General features: G+C 31.9%; 1 protein-coding gene and 1 long non-coding RNA gene across 16 annotated transcripts in view; both read right to left on the bottom strand.

The window, feature by feature from the left end:
• Positions 1-25,478, bottom strand: part of LOC143243070 (uncharacterized) — a 698,461-nt gene that overhangs the window by 654,197 nt on the left and 18,786 nt on the right. The window lies entirely within an intron of this gene.
• On the bottom strand, positions 1,918-18,996 carry LOC143242530 (uncharacterized). Of its 6 annotated transcripts, none has more exons than XR_013022867.1 (5): positions 18,837-18,989; positions 11,100-11,237; positions 4,987-5,113; positions 4,440-4,544; positions 3,107-3,451 (listed from the first exon to the last, which is right to left on the bottom strand). It is a non-coding gene; the product is annotated as an uncharacterized LOC143242530 (long non-coding RNA). The 6 variants fall into 6 exon arrangements; XR_013022866.1 differs by having other exon boundaries at positions 4,440-4,555; positions 18,837-18,988; XR_013022868.1 differs by lacking the exons at positions 4,987-5,113; positions 11,100-11,237; positions 18,837-18,989 and adding an exon at positions 1,918-2,567 and having other exon boundaries at positions 3,340-3,451; positions 4,440-4,555.

The following is a 25,478-nucleotide window of genomic DNA, read 5'->3' as shown; positions in this document are numbered from 1 at the left end:
TCTGGATGGACTGTCATTATCTAACATATCCTAAAATGCTTTCTCTAGATGTTTTTCCTGGTAGATTACTCTTGACCATAATATTTTATCTTGAAGACAATTCCCCTGGGTGTTTTCTGCCTGAAAATACTGCACTTGTTGATCTTGCAAACTCATGTAAAGTTCTTCCACTGGATGTTTTTGTCCAGATGTACTTCACTTAGCATTATTTGTTGTATTCCAAGACACTTCCCCTGGACGTTTTCTGCCTGGGCAGACTCTACTTGGTCTGTTCATGTACCCTTCATGGTCCTTTACTCATAGCCTCTCTTGTACCTTTATATGTTTCACTGTCATATGTTTAGTACTTTGGTTTGCTGCATAAGTAACATAAGTGGGATATGTATGCTGACAATGAGCTAGTTATGATAGTTCTCTTGATCAAACTCATATATACATGTATTTATATTTATATGTATCCTCATAACACAGTTGACCATCAAAGGTATTTTCTCTGGCTGTTTAGCCTGGATGGACTGCAATTATTGCTCACTATATCTGATACAAAGCATTTTGACTAGATAAGCTGCACTTGTTGCTCACAGTGTCTCATATGAGGTGTTTCAACTGGATAGATTGCACTTGTCATAATTCAGTGTAACCTGAAGATGTACAATTGGCACTTATATGAGTTGCTATCACGTCCACATAAGATTTTTCAACTTTGTCATGGTATCCAAGTCTTGTTCTTCAACACTTATACTGATTTGGTACGATATGTCTTTCCCCAATGCAAGTGTTCCTTACTAGGTAAAAAACATACCCATTTGAGAAATAGTTCAAAACCACACAGATGTAACTTCTGTTTTTAATCTTGCACACCAGTTCTTTCAGTGTGGTTATTTTCTGCTTGATTTTGTTTTTGCATGTTCATCTATCCCTCTAGTTTTTCAAAGTGGGGTGAGAAGAAGTAAGACCATTTCATAAGTTAACATTTTCTAATCCTGACAATGCATTTTGATACCTACTTGCCTCACTTCAACCACTTTCTTCCTCAATGATTTGCCAGTGTTTCTGATTTGAATATGACAGTTCTTGAAAGTGAGGATTATGCTAGAATAATAGACTGTGCTAGTACAGTAGGAATGTTGGAAGGTAGTTGCATGATCAATACATGTTTTGAAAGACTGATGAGCTAGGTGAAATGTTTTTTTTGGCAATGTTTAGAGAGCAAATCAAGATTGAAACAGCTTTGAGGTGAGAAGAGGTAAATACCTATCTGAAATGTGGTTTCAGTATAAAAATGTTAACTTTTATTTGAACAAGTTATACGATTCATAAAAGTAATTTTGAAGTTTGAAACTACTTCATCCAGTAGTTGCCTTTTTGCAATAAAATAGGACAAACCATTAAATAAATGTATTCAGTTTTCATAGTTTACTATGTTAGAATTATGCTTAAAATTCCATAATTAAAATAAAAATATACAGAAAAACTATTTGTACATTTAAAAACTGAATTACTAAGTTTGGGGATTAGGCTCACTTTCAAACCTTGAACATGGACGAGAAATAACTATTAGTAACATTCGGTTATTTGTAAAATATGTATGCATTAACCTGATGTTATCGTAAATACAATTAAATTAGAAATTGATCAGGATATCACAAGAAATTGGTATAGAATTAATTTCAACTTATGATCAAAGCAAGTCTTTTACATAGATCAGAAATAAAAACATTCCACGATATGAGCACAGGTAACTAAATATGTGTTCAGACCATATTACTTTTATGATTATTGATTAAATATCTTTTGTATTCAATAAATACAACTATGCATTTACAAAAATTAAAAACACTATTTGATGTGTGCCAATCAATGAATTAAACTGACACTGCTTCATTTTTTTCACCATTTATTTTGCAATAATGAATATTTATAACTTGATATTTAATGAAAAATATACATTTCACAACCAAATTCCTAAAGATAGAAAGATTATTGTTCTTTACAAATCATATTTACTCCTGTTATATCTTGTTTTACTTAAAACATTTTATCAATCTAATGTTATGTTTGTTTTTAAGGTAACTTTAGCATTAAAATTTCAGAAACACTATATTATTCACTGCAATGAGCAATAAATTGCTTAAACCAATCTTTGTAACTTGCTTTGAACAAAATAACAAAAGGTAAAACATAAAGTTCAATAGAATGTGTTTTTTTTAACTATTAACAAAAAATGTTCAGCTATAGGTAGGTAAGTAATAAATAAATGAAGAGCAGACATCTACTAGTGGTATAGATCATACCTGTGGTAAAGCATTAGCACTTAGTAAAACAATCTTGAAATTATCTTCAAGAAGAATCTGGGAGACACAAGTCACTGTCAATGTTCAGTTACACACACTACAGTTAAGTTTCAGACATTATAACTTCATAAGATTTCTACTTATTACACATTGGTTACTCCACATCCAATTCTTCATCAGATAGGTTTTCACTGATTGGTACAGCTTCTCCATCTACTGTAGCAGCAAGATGATCTTCTCAACCAGCTGCTTCAGGAAGCTTCCCCTCCTCTCCTACAAATTCATTTAATAAAACAATCATAATGAACACCATGTTAGTACAAAATACCACTAACAACAATGATACCAACAATTACTGATGTAATTATCTACATGATATTTAATCAACATAATCTGTCCTGATTTTTCTCAATACATTTTGAAACATTGACAATAAGTAACAAAGCAAATATATAATTTTTACATATATCAATACATTTATCATTCTTATTAGCTATAACCTTCATTCAGGCTTTTTAGTATCTGTACAAAAATTTGCAAACTACCTTTCACAGACAGACCTTTCTTTTAACATTTTCAATGTCAGTTTTTCTGAAAATGAAATATTTGTGTTTTCATTAAATAAGTCTAAACATCTTTTTTTTTAATTAATAACCATTAAATACAAATTAATTATTATTACAGTTAATAATAATGGTTTTAACAATATCTTACTTTAACAGCTAATTTATATTATGCTCTAAACATTTTTTTTTAATTAATAACCATTAAATACAAATTAATTATTATTACAGTTAATAATAATGGTTTTAACAATATTTTACTTTAACAGCTAATTTATATTATGCTCTAACTTCATATTATTATAACATACTTTTTCAAATTTTGTCAACAATTCTCTTATTAAAATTGATACTTCACATTAAATCTTAACTATAACTTTCCAACTTCAACAGACACTTGAATTAAATTTAAGGCACAACTCCCTACTATAATAGTTACTTCTTAATGCAGTACATACTTGACACTGAGTTCATCTCCTTACCATATAGGTTTGCTTTTCTTCTGTCCACTTCATGAAGATTAGTTAATGTTAATCCTACATTTGCTTGCAGGATAAGGGTCTCAGCTGTTAGGTCCACATATGAATCACAGTTCTGCAATTGCAAAGAAAGTTTACAAAGATTAAATTTTTATATGTTCCAATGCCCTCAAATTTTATGATAAATATATTTCATACACAGCATTGACATAGACAAAATTTAAAAGTAATATTTATATATATTAATTTTTCAATTATATTTCTTAACAGAGCTAGCACTGGTGGGAGGAGGCTAAAATAGTTCTCTAACCCTAAAGCTACTACTGTCCACAAATTTAGTTTTACCATAATTTCAGATTTAATCCCAGCATATGTCTCACTGCCCCCCTTTCCAGTTAAGAAAAATCTGGAACTGGGACTGATTCTTCATAAGTAATTGACTTTTCTAGAACTTGACTTAAAACTTCACATTCAATGAAGAAAGTTCGCCATTTACAATGATTGTAAACCGACTCATTAAACACCTAATGTCCTTTCTTTAATACAATATCCATAGGCAGTTTTGTTCATTATTTCATTCACTTTTCATAAAATATTTTGAATGAGGTATTTATTTCATGTTTTTAACCATGAAAGCAAATTAATGTGTGTATTTTTTAAACTTCTGGTTTGAGTTTAAATGTGCATTTTTATTTCCTCCAAAACTATAAAAGCCTTTTAAAATCAATTTTCAATTTCCCAGCTACAAAAACTGTTCACTGATGTGTCAACACTAACAATCAAGTTTGCTGGTATTAATCAAAAAAGAGAGAGATGAAAATTATGTCTTTTTTGGATAAAGAGAATCCTTCCAACATCCTTGTGATACCACAGCCTGTAATGTGGAGACAGAAATAAAAATATATAAATGTTACACTGTACAACTTTTTTTTTTTCTCTTTGAATAAACAAACTATGATATCAAATGATATTAATGAACTGGATAAAACACGTACTGTTTAATTAAGCAAAATTCCTTAATAACATTTCCAAAAAAATCCTTAAGAGATAAAATAGCATGCAAACAAGACCTCATGCTTTGATAATAAATGAAATATTAATACCTCACTATCTTCTCCAGGAAATAGATCACATGCTGCCTCATCTTCACCCATCTATCCTTCTTCAGGCAAGTCTGGGCTGAATGTAAACATCTCTCGTCCACTGAGCTGTTTGAAGACTCATAACGATGAAGATTCTAGATTACTCTTCAGATCAACATACTTAACAGTGAAAAGAATAAACTTGACAAGTTTAAATATGCACTATGACCACATTCATTAATAATGCATTTTGTACCATATAATATTAAAATTCTCCATCAAGTTGTCTTGCTATTTTTAAGGTTAGCTTACCTCTTCTAAAGCAAAGTACAAGCTATGTTGAAAATAAATATATTATTATTTATATCACAGTGATGATCAGTAATTTCAAGAATGATTTTACACATTGTTGATCACTTACTTCTTATGTCAATTAAACAATATCAATATTTACAATAGATACACTATGATGATAACATGCAGTTATATTTCATTGAATTAAGGGATGACCAGTAGAGTTCATCTATTACAATTACACCAAGATGATGGTCAACAAACTTTAACTTACTAATAATACTCATCATATGATGACAGTCACACAGTTTTACAATACTTATACCAATGTGACGACCAGCTTTAAACTCTAGTTTTTTCCTGTCCTGTTCCACTTGAGCTTTTTCCTTCTTCTCTGCTATCTACAAAACCAAAATAATGTTGTTGTTTTTTGTTGATACTATGCTTACAAAATATATTTTAATTAAATATTGAACATACATGACAGAAATAAAAATTTTTGTACATGATGTCTTTTATACTTTATATATATGTATGTACTTATTTCCCAAATTTATATATTAATTGTTACACTTCACACACGTTTTCGTTAAAAGAATGTAATAAAGATCTAAATTGTTACCAGTCAATAAAGTCTAGTGTATAAAGAATCTAAATAACTTAAAACAATGATACCAACTTATGTACATTTATATGAAAATATTTTAAAAGTATACCATCCTTCATAAACATGAAAAGAGGAAGACAAGAGTACAAAATATGAAATTCAATAAGTGAACGTGTATTGAAGTGTGGATAGATAGAAAATAAAACACCTTTTTCTTTTTCCAGGCCAAAAATGTTTAAAATGAAATTCTTGTCAAGTTAGACCTAAGAGCTGCTCTCTTGAAGTACACAGAATGTAATGACACAATTGTAAAAAATTAGATATAATATTATAAAAGCACACAGAGAACACAATTTTATAAATTACAGAGAACAAGATGTAATGTTATGAATGCATACAGATAACGATTTATATGCAGGAAATATAACTTTATAAAATTATGATATTATTCAATAATAATGTAATAACAAAGTATTCAGAGAAAACTTGTGCCTAATCTTTACACCAACTTGAATATAAGACTGTTTAGTGCAGGTAGTGTTACTAATTAATTTACTTTCTAACTCACTGATGTTGAGACTATTGAACACTGTGTTTGAAATCCAGTGATGTCAAGACTGTGATACATGTATAAATAACTACAACTAGATGAATGAAAAAAGAGTAAAAGTCACATGAGAGAGAACTTCTGCCACAGAAAAGCTAGACTTTGTAAAGTTAACTGTTGTGGGAGTGAATGGTTGGTAGGTTAGGGTGAAATTTAAAGTTTGAAAGAGATAAGGAGAATAATGTCTCATAAAGGGTGTTCTAAACCAATTGAACCCACATATGTGGACTTCAACAAAAGAGAGATGATAATTGGATACAAAAAACAGAATAATACTGAAAGTTAAGGATACAACCATAGTCGCTCATGTGATATCATGACACTACTGTGAATAAAAGAAATAAAAGTTTAGCTTGTTAACTGAATTCTAAAACAATTGAATTGGCTTAAGTGTACTTTGGACAATAAAAAGAAAACTGTATAGTGTCTAAGATACAGATATTATTTCCATAGTGCAAATAATTTTGTACATACATTTAACTTGTTTCAAACATATATTATTTTAAAAAACAAGTGGAGTGCATGTTGTTCATTTTTTGTCAGTTTTGCTGCCAGCAAGTCAGAGATATCAACTGTAGAAAATTTTGTAGCCCAACACACCTATAAATTTACATTACTATTAAGTAAGTGTATAACATTTGGTAAACCACAGCCATGATAACACAGTGGTATGTTGTGGAAGAAGAAAATGTGAAGGACAGTGGAAATAAATAGACCAATATGTGCACAACTATAGTAAAAGTGCAAATAGCATGGAAATTACATGATATATAACCATGTCAAATTTTGATAAAAGAATGGAAAGAGAAGAGATATCTTCATGGATAGACCAGGAATGATAGGCCTTGTTCAACACAACAACATGGCATCCAACTAAAGTGAAGCCCTTTCAGATGCCTTATGCAATGAAATACCTTACAAAGCAGGAAGCTGAGGTAATGTTGGAAGCTAGAATTGTTAAGCCTTCAAATTCAGCCTACCATTTACCAGTTTTAATCTCAAAAATTAGAGATAGGTTAACTGTTTCTAAATAAATTTCCAAAAGCTAAATCTTGTGATGAAGTTCAACTCTGAATCAATGGTAAACCTAGAAACTATAAGGTCAGGTTCTCTTCAAAGATCAATTGCAGTAAAGGTTATTGCCAAATTCTAATGAAGACAGGATTTACAGAGAAGACAGCATTTTTAATACTAGATGGATGTTACCAATTTCAGCAGGTGCCAAGTAAACTCTGCAGAAACATTCAACTGCATAACAAGGAGGGTGCTGTGCAATACCACCAATATCAAGCACTATGCAGATGCCATCCTGACACATACTGTAAAATGGGAAGACTATATAAAGAAATATAGAAAGCTGTTACAACATGTGAGAGAAGCAGGTCTCACCATCAGACCATCCAAATGCTACACTGCATATTATGTGCTGGGACTTAAAGACAGCCATGGAAAAGAAGGTATTCCAAATACAAGATACATTAGCTCTGACTAAAAAAGCAACAAGTCAGATCCTTTCTGGATTTATTTTGATATTACAGGAAATTCATCCCAAATTATGTTGAAATTAGTGCACCATTGACTAACCTAACCAAGAAAGGCTTATCGAACAAAGTAATGTGGAAATGGCGACACCTGGTTGCATTCCAGACTTCAAAAAACCATTGACTGTTTAGGCTGATGCTTCAGTCTTTGAAATTGGGAAAGTGCTCTTACAATAATATAGAGATGGACCGTTTCCAGTAATACATACAAGTGAAAAGTTGTTAAGTAGTGAGAACTACTCTGTTACTGAATCAGCGTGTCTAGCCATCATTTTTTACCATTAAAAATTTCCAGAACTACCTCTACAGTAAGGAGTTCATCTGGACAGACCATTACCAACTGTGTTTGGGATCCTAGAGTGAAAGCATGAATCAAGCAGTATGAAAGAAGGGCAATACAACATGAGAAAGTGTCCATTGAGAAAAAAAAAAAGGACAATCCCACATGTGAACAATAAAGGACAACATTCCCAGATGAAAGAGTAATAAAGCAAGTTGGAAAAAGAGGAAACCAAGAAAGAGCTGGTCAATAATGTGCTATCAACAGAACTTGACAAGGGGTGTTACAGAACTTCAACAAGACACTGGGAGGGAGAGGGGGGAGATGGCAGGGAACACATATAGAAATGAATAGCACAAGCAAGATGGTGTATACAGCCAGACTGTTCGTTATGTGACCACTGGATCAAAAGAGCTCAGGTAACCAGATATTCCATAATTTGCAAACAAAGTGAAAATGGATGAGCCCAAATAAGAAATGGAGAAAAAAGGAACAAATATAAGAGTCAGAAACAACCCAAAAATTTAGACATGCCTTTTCAGAGAAATTGTTTCTTAATTAATAATGAATGTACCTGAAGAAAAGGTAAAAGCAAAATGCAGCCATGTGTCCAGAATGGAAAAGAAACAAAGGCCAAGACTGTGAATATAGCAAGTTAAAGCCCTCATAACATGGCTAGAGACATTAGGAGCAAGAGTCATGCCTCAAAATAGTGTGTATTGTGATGATGGGATTATTGGAAGGTGATAAAAGGTATCGAAGACATCGACCAGCTTAATTTAAAGGTTGGGCCAAAACAATATATTAAGACAGTGAAATTCCTATATTTGGAACAAGGGAATCATCAGAAGTGGTTTAGAGAAGTACAAAGAGAAGATATCAGTTTCCAAGATTCAGGGTTCAACACAGAGGTGGGAGCAGTAACCCATAAAGGGAAAAATAACCTTCTATAAGGCATTTAAAGCCAAAAGCTCTAACACTGTGTCATTAAGACAATGGTGCTAAGGATCAGAAAACAGAAGAAAAACAATAGGGAGAGAGGAATAGGAGGAAGAGACGATAGACAAAGGGTAGAAACCAAAGTGATGAAAAGGTTGGTTATGAAGTGAGTAGAAAAGATAAAAAAATCAATTCAACTAGGTTCAAAGTTTAGAGGTAGCTACCAATAGAGCAGACAAAGGATAACCCCCTGGGAGAAGAGTATGGTCAGAGGAGGCAGAGAGAGTGAGAAAAGGAAATTATAAAATAACAAGTGTACATGGGTCAAGGAATGGTAAAGATGATTGAGTAAAGATATGATAAAATGATGGAAAGAAACTTCCACTCAAGACTTCAAGGAAAGAAGAGCATCTTGAAGACCTCATGGCAAATGAGTGGAGCAAGACGTAAATCATGTATGGAAGACTGGGGAATGTAAATGACAGAGAAAAGGGTGTCACACACAAATAGATCTCACTTGCACAGAAACCATGAAAAGAAACGATTGTACATTTCAGAAAGTCATAAGATATTATCAAAAAGATAGTAACTTGATAAAATAGATTAACAAATGAATCACAAAGATTGCTCAAAATCTTTCAAAGTTAAAAAATGAATGTGCCTAAATTATGAACAAAGATAATTTCAAGTGCAAGTTCTTGTAGGGACCCATGAGCATGGAGGATGTTTGACCTTCCTACTGGTGAAGGGATATTACTACATGATGACTGTGTTATGTACTAATGGAATTCATGTCAAAACATGTGGTTTAGGTGGGAAATAGTTCAAGGTTAGTGGCATGAGCAAAACTCAAGAGTAGGCACACAAGAATTGCTACTGTGTGCAGAGTTAAGTGGATTGTTTAAAATGATTATATTATCACTAAAAAAAATTAAAATAAGTTTTTATCATATATATATATATTTACTGTATATATCATATGGTAAAAATTCAGAATTAGAGCAACAAGAAATAAACAATAATCCTTACAGCTCTAATAGTTGGTCATTGAGAAACGTAAAGCATTTTAAACACATCATTCATGATAAAAAAACACGTAGGTTCAAGAAGTCTTGATAGAAGTGAAATGATAAATCATATAACCAAGTGGGTTGGGAAAAGTGCTGAGCAACTGGGAGATCATTTTCAATGTTAATAGAAGATTTATGGTTGTTGAAATGTTCTCTAAAGGTTGTTTATGTCCTACACATTGATGACTGCATTTTTTTACACTGTGTAATAAAAAATGGTGTTTTTTGTTTAACAACTGATTTCTTTATATAAAGTTTCTTTGTTTGTGCATGTCAGAAAATGAGTTAGTGGTTTTTATGAACTTTGACAAAAGGCTTTACTGCATGTACAATTCTCTCATGTGTAAATAAGAGTAAAGCCACACAAATGACATCTGAGTCACAACTACCACAGGTATATCAACCAGATTTGAAGCATGGTAAAGTTTATCAACATGTACTGGTCCCCTGGTAGAACTGGTACCAACAGAAACAAAAGTATGAGAAGAGTAATTCTCTACCATAGCAAACAACTTGGAAGCATGAAAAGTAGTGGAAAACTAAAACTCTTGAAATGGTGTGGAATATGACAGGCTAAAATAAAAATTTAAAAAAAATAGAGAGTCCAAATGTCCTCTCATTGATTACATTCTTCCTTAGAAACATTGTTTTACTGAAAAGAAGAAGAAATCACTGGCCAAACCCATGAATCTAATTTCCTAAGAATTAAAGTCTGTATATAACTTTGAACTAAATTCCTGGGAAATCTTACCAGTAGCACGTTCAGCTATAATGGGAATTTCTATCGTCAATACACTGATCATATATTACTGCAGCAGTAATTTGGTTTATCAACATATTAGATACCCAGAGCTCTCATGATTGTGAACAAATGTTCTTAATGTAAGACTCAGGGAAAAGAGGAAAAATACCAGAGACAGGAATTTTGTTTCTTTTGTTGTTGTGGTTTTATTTCTGAAAATATTTTTGACAATTTGAAAGCTACAGGAATATTCTTCTGTGACATCATATGTTTATTCTGGTTTATCAAGTGCAGTCAATAATAATTAACTGATTGAAATCCAAATTATTTATTAGATAAAAATTAATCTTGACCAAAAAATATAGAATTTAAACATTTTATATTTGAAAAGAAAGATATAAACCCTTAACAGAATTAGATTTATCTTCATTAATTTTCTAAAAGGTACAACTGAAGATTGCCATTTAAACTCTTAAAATGCTTCAGTAGTTTAACACTAATAATACAAACACAGAAAACTGTACAGTTGATTTAAAAGACCTTTATACTTTATGTTTTTAGTAGATAATAGATGCATAGATAACAAGATAAACTACATTACCTTCATCTCTCAAGTCTACGTAAATACTATTCTTTTCATTCTCACTTTCAACATCATTATGGGAAAACTTGCATTTGTCACCTTCCTTACACTGTCCTTACTTATAAAAAACACACAGTACAGATTTAGGATCAGTTCCTGAAATTAAAATAGTTATATCACCTTTCTGCAAGAAATGAATATAACTGAACTGTATCCATGTTAAGAGTAACAAGATAAAACACTTCAATGCTGTGGTGTGTGATTTACATGAAGCAGACTTTTATCGCTTGTTTTTATTCACCCTAAGAATATCAGTGACCTAAGTATTGAAAAACACACAAAAATTATGAAAACTAATTTAATATTAAAGATAGCTATGTACAGTATAATAATTCATGCTTTCAGTTAATATGTACACAATACTTGTACCACAACTTGTTACATAAGTTTTAATTTTTTAAAGTTATAAAACAGATAAAATGTCCCAACATGCATTTTTAAAATGTATAAAAATAACATTCAACAAAGTTACATCAATATTAGCTATGTTAATAATTTCATTGTACTTGTAAAGCCAATTATTGTTGGTTAGTCACAATTATCTACCTGATTTATGTCTCTGCTAAGTGTTATAACTGCAGAATTCATATGCAATAAAACTGCATTTTTTACAACCATTCCTAAAGAAAATATTTAACTCTCACTAATTACAAGTGAAAAAATTAGTATAATTTTAGTGCCAGACCTTAAAAAACACTAAAAAATAAATATTTAGAACCTTAAATGGGTGAAATTGTGAACCTGATGTTCCACACTTTAGAAATTCTTTTATATATGACTAATTCTAAAAAATTCCTTACTTATGTCAGGATTTCAAAGTCAGGGAAATGTATCTCTAAAAGTAGAAAGCAAAGAGGTTCCATCTTTAAACACATTTAAGACTATGTATCAAGAGCAATATTGATATGGTTGAATACATCATGATGTATTTCAGTTTCTATATAATACATAAGGTATAAAAACCATAATAATTCTGGAGAGTATTTTAACTTTTTCTTGAATAACTCAGTCTGAAAGATTCAACTTACGTTATTATTTGCTATTTCTAAGAAATAAAATCTTAAAAACCTTTATGACCTACTTAGACAGCCAGATCATTGATGCATCCAAAGATAATCTGTATTAATAACACTTCATGTAGTAATTCTTAAAAGTCTTCAGTTAACTATAAAATCCTATGTTTGTTAGTACTATGAAACCTCACATTGACATATTCTCCTGCTCATTTTACACCACGTCAAAACAAGCAAATGCAATAATGGGAAAAGAGAAAAAAAATCAAAATTTTTGTATTTATATGTTTACAAAAACATGCCATATCAACATGTAGGGGGAGGTTAAGTGATTAACAATATATCACGCATTTCGTGAGAAACCAACTTGAAGTAAAATGTATTTCAGAACAACTGTTGCAAACTCCTTCTTTGTTATTCTGAAGATGACCTGAGAAGGTCAAAACATTGTTCTCAGCTTTATTTTGGTATAATCAGTTGTCCTGAGATACATATCATGTACTTGTTATGTTGAAAGTCATACAACAATGGGAATATATAAATTCCAAAATTTCTTGCTCACACTCTCTATTGAATTACATAGAAATAACTTATGGGAAAGCTAGTCTAATCTAGCTTTTGTATTAGGTACAATTAAGATAATAAACCTTTTTACTCCATACACAAATTACACTGCACAATAAATTTTTTTAAATGTTTTGCTTCCTGAAAAGGTTTTGCTGATTGTGACAGGTACCTGGTGGGTATGCACAAATACAGTTTTGGTTTTGCTTCATCATGTAGAAACTTTGAGAAATAGACAGTTAACTGTTTACTGGCAATAACTTATTTAATTGTGTTTATGTTTGTAATACGCTATTAAGTTCAACATAATTAAAAGTGTTTTGCTCCTGATTTTTGTTTGTATTCAATGTCTGGTGCATCATATTGCAGTGCCCAACAGTAGTCAGCAAGCATTGACAAATTCCAGTTGCCCTGATATTGTTTTCCCATGGTTGCAAAACTGAAGATTTTAATGAAACTGTAGGTAATGGGCAAATGTGGATGTGATTTTCGTTATCAGCAGCCAAAACTCTACAAGGAACACCCAACAGTGTTCAAGAAGCAAAAACTTTGTTGTGCAGTGTTATCTAACATTAACTTCATTCTCCACAAGCAAGGAAAAGTGACAGAAAAAACCTATGTCATAATATAAAGAGTAGTATTTTACCTTTCTGTGTTGTTACAGATTTGAATGTCAGTTGTTACAGAACTGACCACACCTTTTCAGCATGATATTAAAGCAGTAAAATGAGATAAATAACATCCAGAATTTGCCTTTATCAGACCCAACTTAAATACATCTGATCTATTCAGGATGTGTGTGTGTGTTGGTGTGCATCACCACTGAATATACCCCAAATCAGTCATTTTCTGACCTCAACAAAGTATTTGGTTATTTCAAAAACATATTTGATACACTAGCCAAAGAATACTATAAAAAACAGAAACAAGAAACAGTCTCACCTCTGCCTTACACACCATCCCATGTGCACCAGACAAAACAACATCACCAAACAAGAAGCATCACAACATAATTGAAAAAACAATTAGTCAACATGACTATAATCCATAATTACTACACGACCTGTGTGAGGTCACTCACACAATCAGCAGAACTTCACAAGTAGCATGGAAATTTCTAAGGCAGACATAAAGAAGAAATTCTAGTCAAAAATAATAATATCTAGATATTTTCAAACATTTGTTAACTTTTCATAAGTCTATACAACCGCTGTCTTCAGCAAGTTTTACTCATGATAAATTTTAAAGGAAGTAAGCATTAACAGTTTTTATGCCCCTGTAAAAGTGTTTTTTGTGCATAACATAAAGCCATAAAAGCATGAACTTGTTTACCTTTTTTAATACTACTAAAATATTATGGTATAAACATTTGATGATATTTTAGATTTTGTTATGTCATTAAAACTTTTGATTACTTTTCCATTATTTACAATTTGTTACCCTTTTGTAGTTACAAAAAAAAACAATATGCTCATTAACTTTGAAGGAGTTTCAAATTGACAGGGTTTATAATTTTGTTGTTTTCTGACAATAATTATATTTGCTCAGGTTGCAAGCTAAGAAGTGATGCATTAAATTAATTTTGATTCTCCTTTATTATGTTTATAAAGAATACTTGATTATGAGTTCAATAAAAATTGCTAGGTTTATCAGCAGCTTTACTTAAAACCTCGAAATACCTACCTTGTAGCTTAATATTGGAAAATGTCACTACCACAGCACCTTCTTGGATATAAAATATGACAATTGTCAGTCAGGTTTTCAAAGAAATCTATGTGGTCTTGATGACATTCTGTAAACCCTGACATAATGTGATTGGGTTAACATGTTGCTGCTTGCTGGTAATATCAGCAGCAGGTTACCACAGAGATGTATTGTTCTTAGTATACATATACAGTAAATGCCATTGAAATAATGTGCTTTATACAATTTCAGATTACTGCACCTATATAAGCAGCAGTTTCATGTAGGGTGAAATTCTCCTGCAGGGTTAAGAACCTAAAATAACAAACCAACATTTACTATTATGGAGTATATATAGTTGCAAATCTACAATGTGACTTAAATGAATCTTACAAATCATAAATGATCAAGTCTGTAAGCACTTGTCTGTAATGGCAGATTCATTGCTCTTAACTTTATCCCTCTGTTCCTAGAAACATTTCTTGAGATGTCTCTGAACCAAATAGTTTAGAAATAGTAGATATTTTATTTTTACCTAAACACATTGAATAAATTTTTATTTCTCAAAATGTTATAGAAGTTGCAATTTAAGAGATGTTTTCTTGTAGGAAAGACAAATAGAAAGTTCACTAACATAAGTTTCAGTATTAAATGATAAATAGAAAAAACAAACAAACATGCAAATCAGGTTCATGTTGTAATGATGTAAGGAAAACACAAGGTAAAAAAAAATTAATTAAAACAAACAAAATATAGGAGTTTGAGAGTGTTTACAAGAGGATAACTTATTGTTTAATTTTAAAAGTATAATTAAGAGAACAGACTACTAATTTTCATCATTGGTACGACTCATCATTTCAAACAATACAATAGTCTTCTTCCACTAGATGGTTGGTGTTTAACCTTCCAGTCCTCTTTACTTCAAATTTGATATCTTTAATGCTAAACATCTTTTTTCTTGATCATTTAGTGGAAATGTGTACAAAGAAAGCATACTCATATTAAGAATTTCAACTTACATTCTTTGTCCAGTGAATAATGTCACTCCATGACCTTTGTTCACTGACAGCGTTGGTCATCAGACATTTTCAATCATTATCATACTTGGTCAACCAGGAATATTTTAGCTATAACCCATTTAACCTGGACTCTATATACAGTACTAAAACATACCTAGGAATGGATTAACTGAGATCTTACTATACCAGTTAAGTGTCTTCTTTATTTTAATTACTTCTACAGCTACCCCAATGTGCCAATTCTTTAATGATTTTTATTTTACGATTTTCCAATCTTAATTCAGTCCAACCCTTTTTAAAAACAAATAGACTTACTTTAGTTTATCATATTTGATTATTTTATAACTGTGATTTTATCTGAATCTTTTTCAGTCTTCAAATTCTGTAGTATTCACTGTTTCTGTTTCCAAAATTAGTTTACTTCAAATGTTGAGAGTTCCCAAGTTTATGTTGAAAATAGTGCACTGAGTAAGACAAAGAAAAATGATACTTTTCTATAGACCTTTACAAAGCAGAATAATTAGGATAAAGAACATTTTTGAGTCAAATCTAACACATAGTACCTCGGTACACACCCACACTATCCCCTTACTATGTGTGCAAAGTTTTAGGTTCTCTTCCCTTGGATGCATTGCAGTCACACATACAACTCATCATAATGTTAATGGTTAACTCTGTGTAACCAAGTTATCCAGCTCAGACAGTTCTTATTTTAGTTTGGCTCTTAAAACATGTAAACAGATAAACTGTTGTTTCATGAACCAAAACCAGAAGTGTGTTAGTTTGGTGCCAAATCTTCTCACTACCTCCATATGATCATTCCAATGTACTGGTCATTCTGAAAGTCCATTGACCAATGAAACTAAAGTGGTGACCTGAAAATGAACATGTCCAGTAAGGTAAGAGACTGTACATTTTCACTAATGACAGCACCAGAAACAAACTCCTACGGTCAAGATTCTAAAGGTTGTCTTGTGGTCTTTCTACAAAACACAGTAATGTTTCCTTCTTCACCATTCAATAACTTTATTGGTGCTCTTTTCCTCATAGTTCCTGGGACCTACTGAAAGCTACATCTTGTAATATTCTTTGGAGAAACACAGTAAGCCAAAAATTAAAGAAAAACCAAAGTAAAGAACTAACTATACCTTAGTAACGAACAACACCATGTGAACTAGATGTACTTCCAAACTGAAATTGAAAGTAACAAGTATTTTCATTTCTTGCTTGTATAGTTCATATGCCATGCTGTGTTCTAGCCAAGATAGTGCATAATTCTACTCGTGATTCATGGCATGCGCACGTTTTACTGATTTCTAGTACTCGTCTGGATAAATAGTAACCAATGTTCATATCTCTAGTATTTGCTCAGATAAACAATCATCTATGTTCTGATCGCTAGTGTTTTCCTGGATAGATACTGTTGTGTGTTACGATCCTTAGCACTTGCCTGATTAAAAGTATGCTCAAGTTACGTTTTCTTACAGTAAATAGTTACAGGTGTTCGTATGTCACTCTATAGGCTTCTATAGAGTGACAAATTCTATTTTGTCCTTCAATTTACATAGAAACTTTATGTAGATGTGTGTTAGTATAATATTTATAATATACCCTACTTTCATTATTCTAATCATGATACTTTTCAATTTATGAGGAAAAAAAACTATTCACGACGCAAGGGTACAAACACAAAACCAAGACATTCCTACAAGTATAAGATTACTGTGTGATAAAATGTCAAAAAACAATATACTTCTACTGATGAAATAACTTGTAAAACTGAATCATTTCTCTGAAATTACCTTTGAATATTTAATCTTTTCTATCAAATTAAAAACTCTATTTCCTAGACTAAGCTCACTATTTATATCATTTCCGACTGTTGTTTTATATGAATACCTTAAAGTACTATCTATACAAAGTTAATAATGCTAGTATCAGATGGATTACTATTAACATTCAATGTATTTCACATTCTTAATAGTTTGGTGTGAAAAATTCTATTTCTTTATTATATGAAAGATTCACTTAAGCCAACGTTTTAGTTTTGTTCTCTCATCATGTTTAGAGACATTTTCTTCTGTCCTCTTATAATACTTCATTCGCAGCTAGTAGTTAATGAGAATCACAATTTTCTGATAAAAAGTACCTTAAATATGCTATGCACGTAAACACCAGTAAAACAGTAAAGTGTTAGATAGAAAAAGTGAACCCCAGGAAGTTTGTGATTTCTCATTTTTCTCAAATATAGCTACATTATGAAGAGGTGTTTAAACTAATAATAATATGATAGTATACACTAACCAAACAATAAATATATTTCTCAGTTCTCAGAAAGAGCACACTTTATGTTCTCAACACAACAAAGGTAGGGCAAATATCACTGTATCAAAGGTATGCAGTTTTGCATACTTTTTAATATCATGCATATCTGTTAGAGTGATAATTCGATTAGCCATTGTTCCTCAAAGAGTTTGTTTTCAAAGTGAATGCTGTAGTTAAATTGTTGCTGATAATGAGGTCCTTCATATCCGTTTGTTTTATTTAATGTATTTCAAGCTGAATATACATAATATTTTTGTATATTATACCACATTTCCATTGATTTCTTACAATTACCTTATTAAGTTCTGTTTCCATTTTTATGGTATAATTGAATCTTTAATAGAAGGTTTGCTATAGAGAGCACTACACGTGAGATAATCTGTATTAGACTGGCTGGGAGAACGTTGGGTCATAGTTACTGTTTTGTACCAGAGAGGTGGATTATAAATCAATGGAAATGTACTATAATTCACAAATTAATATGCATATTCAGCTTGAAATACATTAAATAAAACAAACAGAGTGAGGGACCTCATTATAAACAACAATGTAACAACAGCATTCCCATTGAAGACAAACTCTTTGAGGAACCGTGAGATAAAATTTCGTACTTACAAAACTCAAAAGTGGAATATTCAGAATAATAAACACAGGCTATATACCTCAACATGTATTTGGAAAATGTAAAGCTTAATAAATTTGACATGAATACAGCTCTGCTGCTTTTAATTTGCTTTATAAATTTCCAATTAACACATATTGTATTGTATTTTTCTTCTGCCCTAAATGTCCCTTTGATATTTATATTGTGCAGTTTTCTTTCTTTAATAATTGTTCAATTACCTAGTATACTAAATATTCAGTTTTCGAATCTAGTACCATACTGATCTATTTTATTAATGTAGTGCAGCTAATTATATTTCTGTTCATTCACAAGACTTCTGTTGTGGTTACTCTTTAATTATGTTTCGCCTAGTTAATTCTATTTTTATTTTTTAACTTCAGAGCTTCGACTGTTTTTCTTTTCTCTGCTATGATGAAGAACAAACGTTACGACTACTTATAAACAACCTCTGAAAAACATTACTCACACAATTATTTACAACTAACGCCAAATATTTAGAAAACCTTATCACCAATAAAACGAACAAACGTGACACACCACAAATAAAATGAGAATTGAATCAAAGATAAAAAATGTCATCTTTAAGAAGTAAACTTGCAATATGAAAGTGACATCTGTCATCGATACCGTAACTGTATATCTAAATTTTATTATTGAAGGTATATCCGTTTATCCCTTTGTAATATTTTCCATTACTTAAATTTATCAATATAGATTTCCTTTTTTATCGATAGCTGACAGCAAATTTTAATGTTTATCAAAAGATTAAAACAAGTTAAGAAAAATAAATAAAATAGAAAATTTACGAAAGATCTTTCAACATTGAAAAAAATGTTAAAATATATTTTATGATTACTTATCTCGTTTTAGGCATATTTTAATTTTTCATTGAATACAGATTTATTTCTATACAACAGTTTAAGTTTTCAATGTTTATTTTCTTGAACAATAGATAACAATAAATTCTATAAAAGCTTTCATTCATTCAGAAAATAAAATTTCTGTCAATCAAATAAAAGGAACGTTACACACATCTTTGGTTATTATGTAACCAGATCTTCTTAATTTTTTTGAAAATTAAGACTTTGCATTTTTTTCTTTCTCAATAAACTACATCTTACTTCATGACAAGAGGATGAATCAATATGTTGATTGCTGTGAACTATCCCGAACAGATTCAGTTCATAATAAAGACTGAACCAAAACACTGATTACCATTAGCAGTATCTGATAGGTTAACTTCATAACCGAATATCAAACCTAAATGTTGATTACAAAGTAATGCTAAATCTTTTAATGACCTAGTTTATATAAACTACAATAATGGACTAGTCCCAAACTGAAATACAATTTTTTAAAAAATATTATGCAGAATGTAACTTTGGAAGAAAGTTATACTTGAGATCCGTCACGATAAAATATTTTTACAAACTTTTCAGATACCCAGAGTTACAAGCGCTTAACAACTTCTCGTACACTGGTGGCCGAGAAAAGAAATGAGGCAGCGAGAACACAATGAACTGAATGGCTTTCTCGTCTACCGATGGAACGTCTACTTATTCATGTCCTTTATCTTCTTTTTAAGTGTTGAAATCAAGCGGTAAAATATTTCAGCCTCTATTTAAAATTATTTATAATTAGTGTGTGTTGAAGATCTCTGAATGACAGGATTGATAAGAATGAATAGATAAAGAGGAACGTTTAAGGACATATGTAAACAACTAAATAGTCAGAGAGATAACAAAATAGTGAAATCCCCCGAATTTCCTTCATCATTCCTTATTATCTCATTTTATGATATGACCTTTCCACATTAATTGTAATTATGTTATTTAAAATACATCTTGTCGTTGGTTTAAGATGCGATAAAAATTAAGCCTAAAAGTGAGCTTTATTTTCATTTGCTTTCAATGGAAGCATGTGTCAGAAGAAGATATAACATGTAATGTGGATAAGAAAAAGAGAACAATTTCCAAATGTTCATTAGTATAATCCCATGTCCTCCTAACAAAAACAAATGTTTCAAGACATTTTCCTCAAAATCTTCAATTTATTCTTCATTTTAATACGTTTTTTGTTGCATAATATCTGTACTATTAGACTAGCGTTTACTTATTTCACGATGATAATACATAAACTGCATGATCCTTCGAGGTTCCATGGTTTGCTTCCTTTTACCATTCGCCTTCTCTCTACCATCAAGAAAACATGCTCCATGTTTATAGACTGTACATGTGTTATACGTGCGATAGAGATATCTCACTAATCGGTTAGACTAACTACGGGCTGGTTGAGAGGGGAATCGATTACCTGTCTTTCTTTTGGAGATGCCTGGTGCAGGTTACTTCGGATCATGTTGCGTTGTCAACACACATTAATAAAACTACGTATATTGTTTAAGACTAGTTTAAGTATCTTCTAAAAGAGTATTAAAGGTAACTGTAAGTCTATACAAGGAACGACTTTCGCCATCCTTCCAAACCATGTTTATTTTTCGTTCAATACGTACGTCAGGCTTTATTAGTATCATATTCATGGAAAATAGTGAATCAGAAGTGTATAACAAAGCAGTGCTATTTAAATAGCTGATAGTCACGTTTCCTTGTCAAAGTCATCAACTTCATCAAAGACAAGCTTATAAAGATAAATTAAGTTCATTATGTTTTACAAACGGTAACTGAAAAAAGAAAATGTATTCTTCATAAAATTGTATTGAAAAACGACAAACTTGGATTTTGTTCCCATTATTACATTGTTGTTAGGGCTTTTATTAACACGGTAACATTCAGGGATCTCCTGCAAAATTTTAATTTTTGGGTTTAAAATGATAAAAAGCAATATCTTTTGAAAGTAAATCAAAAACGTTTAAATGAACAAATAATCTAGTGACATTTATCCATTGAATATTGGTCTGGTCGTAAAAGTACTTTAATTGCAATATAATATGTTCCTGAGACAAACACTTTAATTAATTAGCTGCTTAAGCAAATACTATGTTTATCACGAACACCTCCGTATTTTGAGCTACTCGTGACTCATTTTCAGGAATACCAAGACGTTAAAAAATTTGTTTCCACCAGTCAGTATTCTGTAAATAAAGTTCTAGAAGGAGAATAGTTTTGTATTGATGTATAGTTTATTAGAATATGCTTTAATCAGTTACTGAGATATAAAACTAACAAAGTATGAATATTAATTCATAACAATTATCTCTCCTATAAACGTCGCTATAATAATAATTTACCCTTCTGTTGGTAACTCGAACTTCTTTTCGTTTTGTCATTGGACGAAAAAAACTCAAAGTAGAATTTTTATTTGTTTGTTTGTTTTGGAATTTCGCACAAAGCTAGTCGAGGGCTATCTGTGCTAGCCGTTCCTAATTTAGCAGTGTAAGACTAGAGGGAAGGCAGCTAGTCATCGCCACCCACCGCCAACTCTTGGGCTACTCTTTTACCAACGAATAGTGGGATTAACCGTCAAATTATAACGCCCCCACGGCTGAAAAAGCGAAAGAATGTTAAAACGGATAACAGATTGATCTACATGTTTTTATTGCTACGATGAACTGATTATCTCCCTAAATAATACACAAAAATTAATCAATAAAGCCTTACATATATATTATGAAATACTCAACATAAATAATGGGTTATTATTGGCGTTGGAAAAGTTTGCTCACACAATTACTCTACACTCTAACAGTTAATGAGGCCTTCTATTTGCATCGTTAAACTTTTATCAAAATTAACTCGAGCGTATTAATTCGAGGCAACTGGTCATCACCACCCACCGCCAACTCTTGGGCTACTCTTTTACTAACGAATAGTGGGATTAACTGTCACATTATAACGTCCCCACAGCTAAAAGGGCGAGCATGTTTGGCGCGACTGGGATGCGAACCCGAGACCCTCAGATTACGAGTCAAGCTCCTTAACACGCTTGGCCATGCTGGGCCTCTCAAAGTAGAAAGGACTATGTATAAAATGACCCTTTGTAATTTTTAGTGGTTTTGCGAATTTTATGGTAATAATTATACAAAATGAAAAATATACTTATATGTCAAATTTTTGGTTGCCTAGAAGAATAAATTGATTTACAACCAGATAATTTGATGACCTACAATTGTTTTCTCGAGTGAGTAAAGGAGTTGAATGTGCTTAATTGTTAAACAAATAAACTCTCTTTTATTTACATGTCAAATGTCAGTATAAAAAACTTGTTTAATAACTAATTTATGGCTGTTATAAACACGTTTTTTGCTAAATAACATTACCAGCAATACATTAAGAAAAATTGTGATTTATTTTCATATATAGTTTACTTTGGGTATCGGGACTACGGAGCAATTTTAAGGAAGCTCGTAGTGAGAATGTTGAATTTATATGTAGAGTTTGCAGGTTGGTAGTTGTCCTAGCTAAAATTTAGGTGATAGATAAAAAGAAATATAAAGTATGGGAAATGACAGTAGGAGCTTAAGAGTTTACCTACAATAAAGGAATCAGCTCAGGTTAACAATGACATTCAGGAAATTAGAAACTGAAGTATCAGGGTTGAGGGCAGTGAAATTAATTGTAATGACCCCATTGATCAGCAATGTGAGTTGTACTGAAGAGGACCTATTGGAGGGAAGAAAAGAAAAAGGAATAGAGAAGGAAATGAACAATGAACTTAAAGATGTTATAGTTGAAGATGATTCCTTGACACAAGTGCATCGAATAGTCTGTGGTTATACAGGGAAAACAAGAATTAGGTTATGCTACTCTGGGGCAATGGAGCAAGACATACTGCCAGAACAAGAGAGGACTGGCAATGATGCACTCTTTAGTTTATACGTGGGGGGCTAACAGCGTAACAAGTTGATAAAAGTATTTAAATATATTAAAATATCAGTTCTATCGATCGTATAAACTACAGGTTGAAGCTTAATAACTTTATTTCAGCACTGGGACATTATACTTCTGCAAAATGTTTTACTTATTTTCTGATGAGGAATAGGGTGATGAAGTTTACATCCTTCCACTTGTTAGTGCCCTCTGACCCCACCCACCATAGAGCCCTATGAGGAGACGCACTACATTGTCAAGCAACAACAGGGTTTCGTGAGCACTACACCCAAACACCTGCATCAGACACAAAGTCCACAACACCTGTCGAGAACTTTCAACACTGGCACCTGGTTGACCATAGTCCAAGTGGACCAGCTTATTGATTCAAGGGGGGTCACCCCAAGGCTGCCTGTCTATAGGTCAAAGTGGTGTGTTATGGTTGGACCCCCAACCAACAGGATCCTCTCCTCCCATTCACGGGTCACCACACACGTTAAACACGTGAGTGGATGTTTAGATCCCAGAAAAGGTAATCTGTAAGAACAGAACCTTCCCTGGGAGTTCCCTTCACCACGTACAGGAGTCAACACTGAGAGGTGAGAATAAGAAGTTCAGTAAAAATTAAAATAAAGAAACAAAGTTTTTGTATGGGATAAAATACAGAATGTGAAATATCAATTTTTCGAATAAATTATATACGTGTGTGCGTGTATAACAAATACTTAAAGAAACACATCAGGGATGCTGCGCACACAAAAATTGTGACCATAGTGATAACTACCAGAGCACAAAACTTTAATGATACAAAGAATTATCACAGAGAATATTAGGTGGGAAAGTAAATAACGTTTTTATGCAAAAAGCTGTCATTCGGTTTGAGGAAAAGAACTTGCAAATTTATGCCTTTTCTCAATGTCAATATTTTAATATTTGAAGCATTCCAAAGTTGACTAGGTGAGAAATAGGTCAACAGTTCCATGTAACAATCATTACCTACATCTACGAAATTGGAAAAGATTCAAAATTTGGACACTTGTTTTCGGATAGTTAATATGTTGAGAGAGTCACTATTTATTAATCTTAAAGAACACGCGTTGCTCATGAACCAATTCTAGAAAGAATTGTTAGTGGCAACGAGAAGTTTTTTTTTTATGAGCATATTAAACGTAAGAGACAATTGTTGAATCTCTGTTACACACCTGTACCAACACCGATGAATGGCTTATATCCAAAAAAAAAGTTTTGCTTTGTGTTTGGTGGGATCTGGGAAGTGCAGTTTATCACAAAAATTTTGATCCAAATCACAGCTGAAAGATATTGTCATCAGTTAGAGTGCTAACACCAACCACTGATAAGGAAAAGAACTGCATTAATCAATATAGAAGACTAATGTTTTTTACGACTTAAGATTGTGTTTTGAATCCTACACACTTCATAAATGACCCAAGAAAAACTTCAGGCCTTAAAATGGGAAGTTGTGCCTCATCGATCCTATTCACTAGATACTGCTCCATCTGATTATCATATTTTAAGATCCTCACGGCATTACTAAGATGAAGAAAGGTTTGTAAAAACGAGGAAAAAACTGACTTAAGATTGTTTTTTGAATCCAAATTAAAGGAATTTTGTTCATGTGGAATCCATAACTTACTTAAAATATGGAATAATGACATATAAAATGAAGTCAAATACAGTGGTATCTCGGTTCTTAAATGACTCCCTTCCTGAACTATTCGGTTTTCGAACATATTATTTGAGAACAAAAATGTCTCGGTTGTCGAACATAAACTCGTTTCCCGAACAAAGCTGTTGTGGCCTGAACCCCCCCCCCTGAAATAACCCGACTGATGAGCTGAACGACCCTTCGACCATTTTCGGCCCATGCCAAGTTTGCCCAAAACATTTTACTCACACCTGTCGCTCAGTCCACACCCCCACTAAAATCTGCTGTGAACGTTTTCGTTTTTTTTTTTTTTGTTTTTCTAAATATTATGATTAAGAACGATAATCTAATGCTGCGGTTGCATCCTTAAAAGCCACATTAAACTACCAATCAAGGATGTCAACGGCAAATAACAATATATCTCAACCTGATGAAAATACATAGAAATGGAACCAAACGTCGTTCAAAGTATTCGTCTCAAGGAAGGTAAACCATTTCCGTAAATTTCTACTTGCTACTCTTATCTCGACGCATTTCGTGAAAAGAATATGAATTTTTATTTCGTTAATATTTTAAGTGATTCTGAATGCCAGTGTTTTCGTTTTATAATCCATAGATG

Source organism: Tachypleus tridentatus, unplaced genomic scaffold, assembly GCF_004210375.1.
Source record: "Tachypleus tridentatus isolate NWPU-2018 unplaced genomic scaffold, ASM421037v1 Hic_cluster_2, whole genome shotgun sequence".
NCBI lineage: Eukaryota > Metazoa > Arthropoda > Merostomata > Xiphosura > Limulidae > Tachypleus > Tachypleus tridentatus.
The sequence above is the reverse complement of the archived record's forward strand: the minus strand, read 5'-3'. Positions and strand labels throughout refer to the sequence as shown.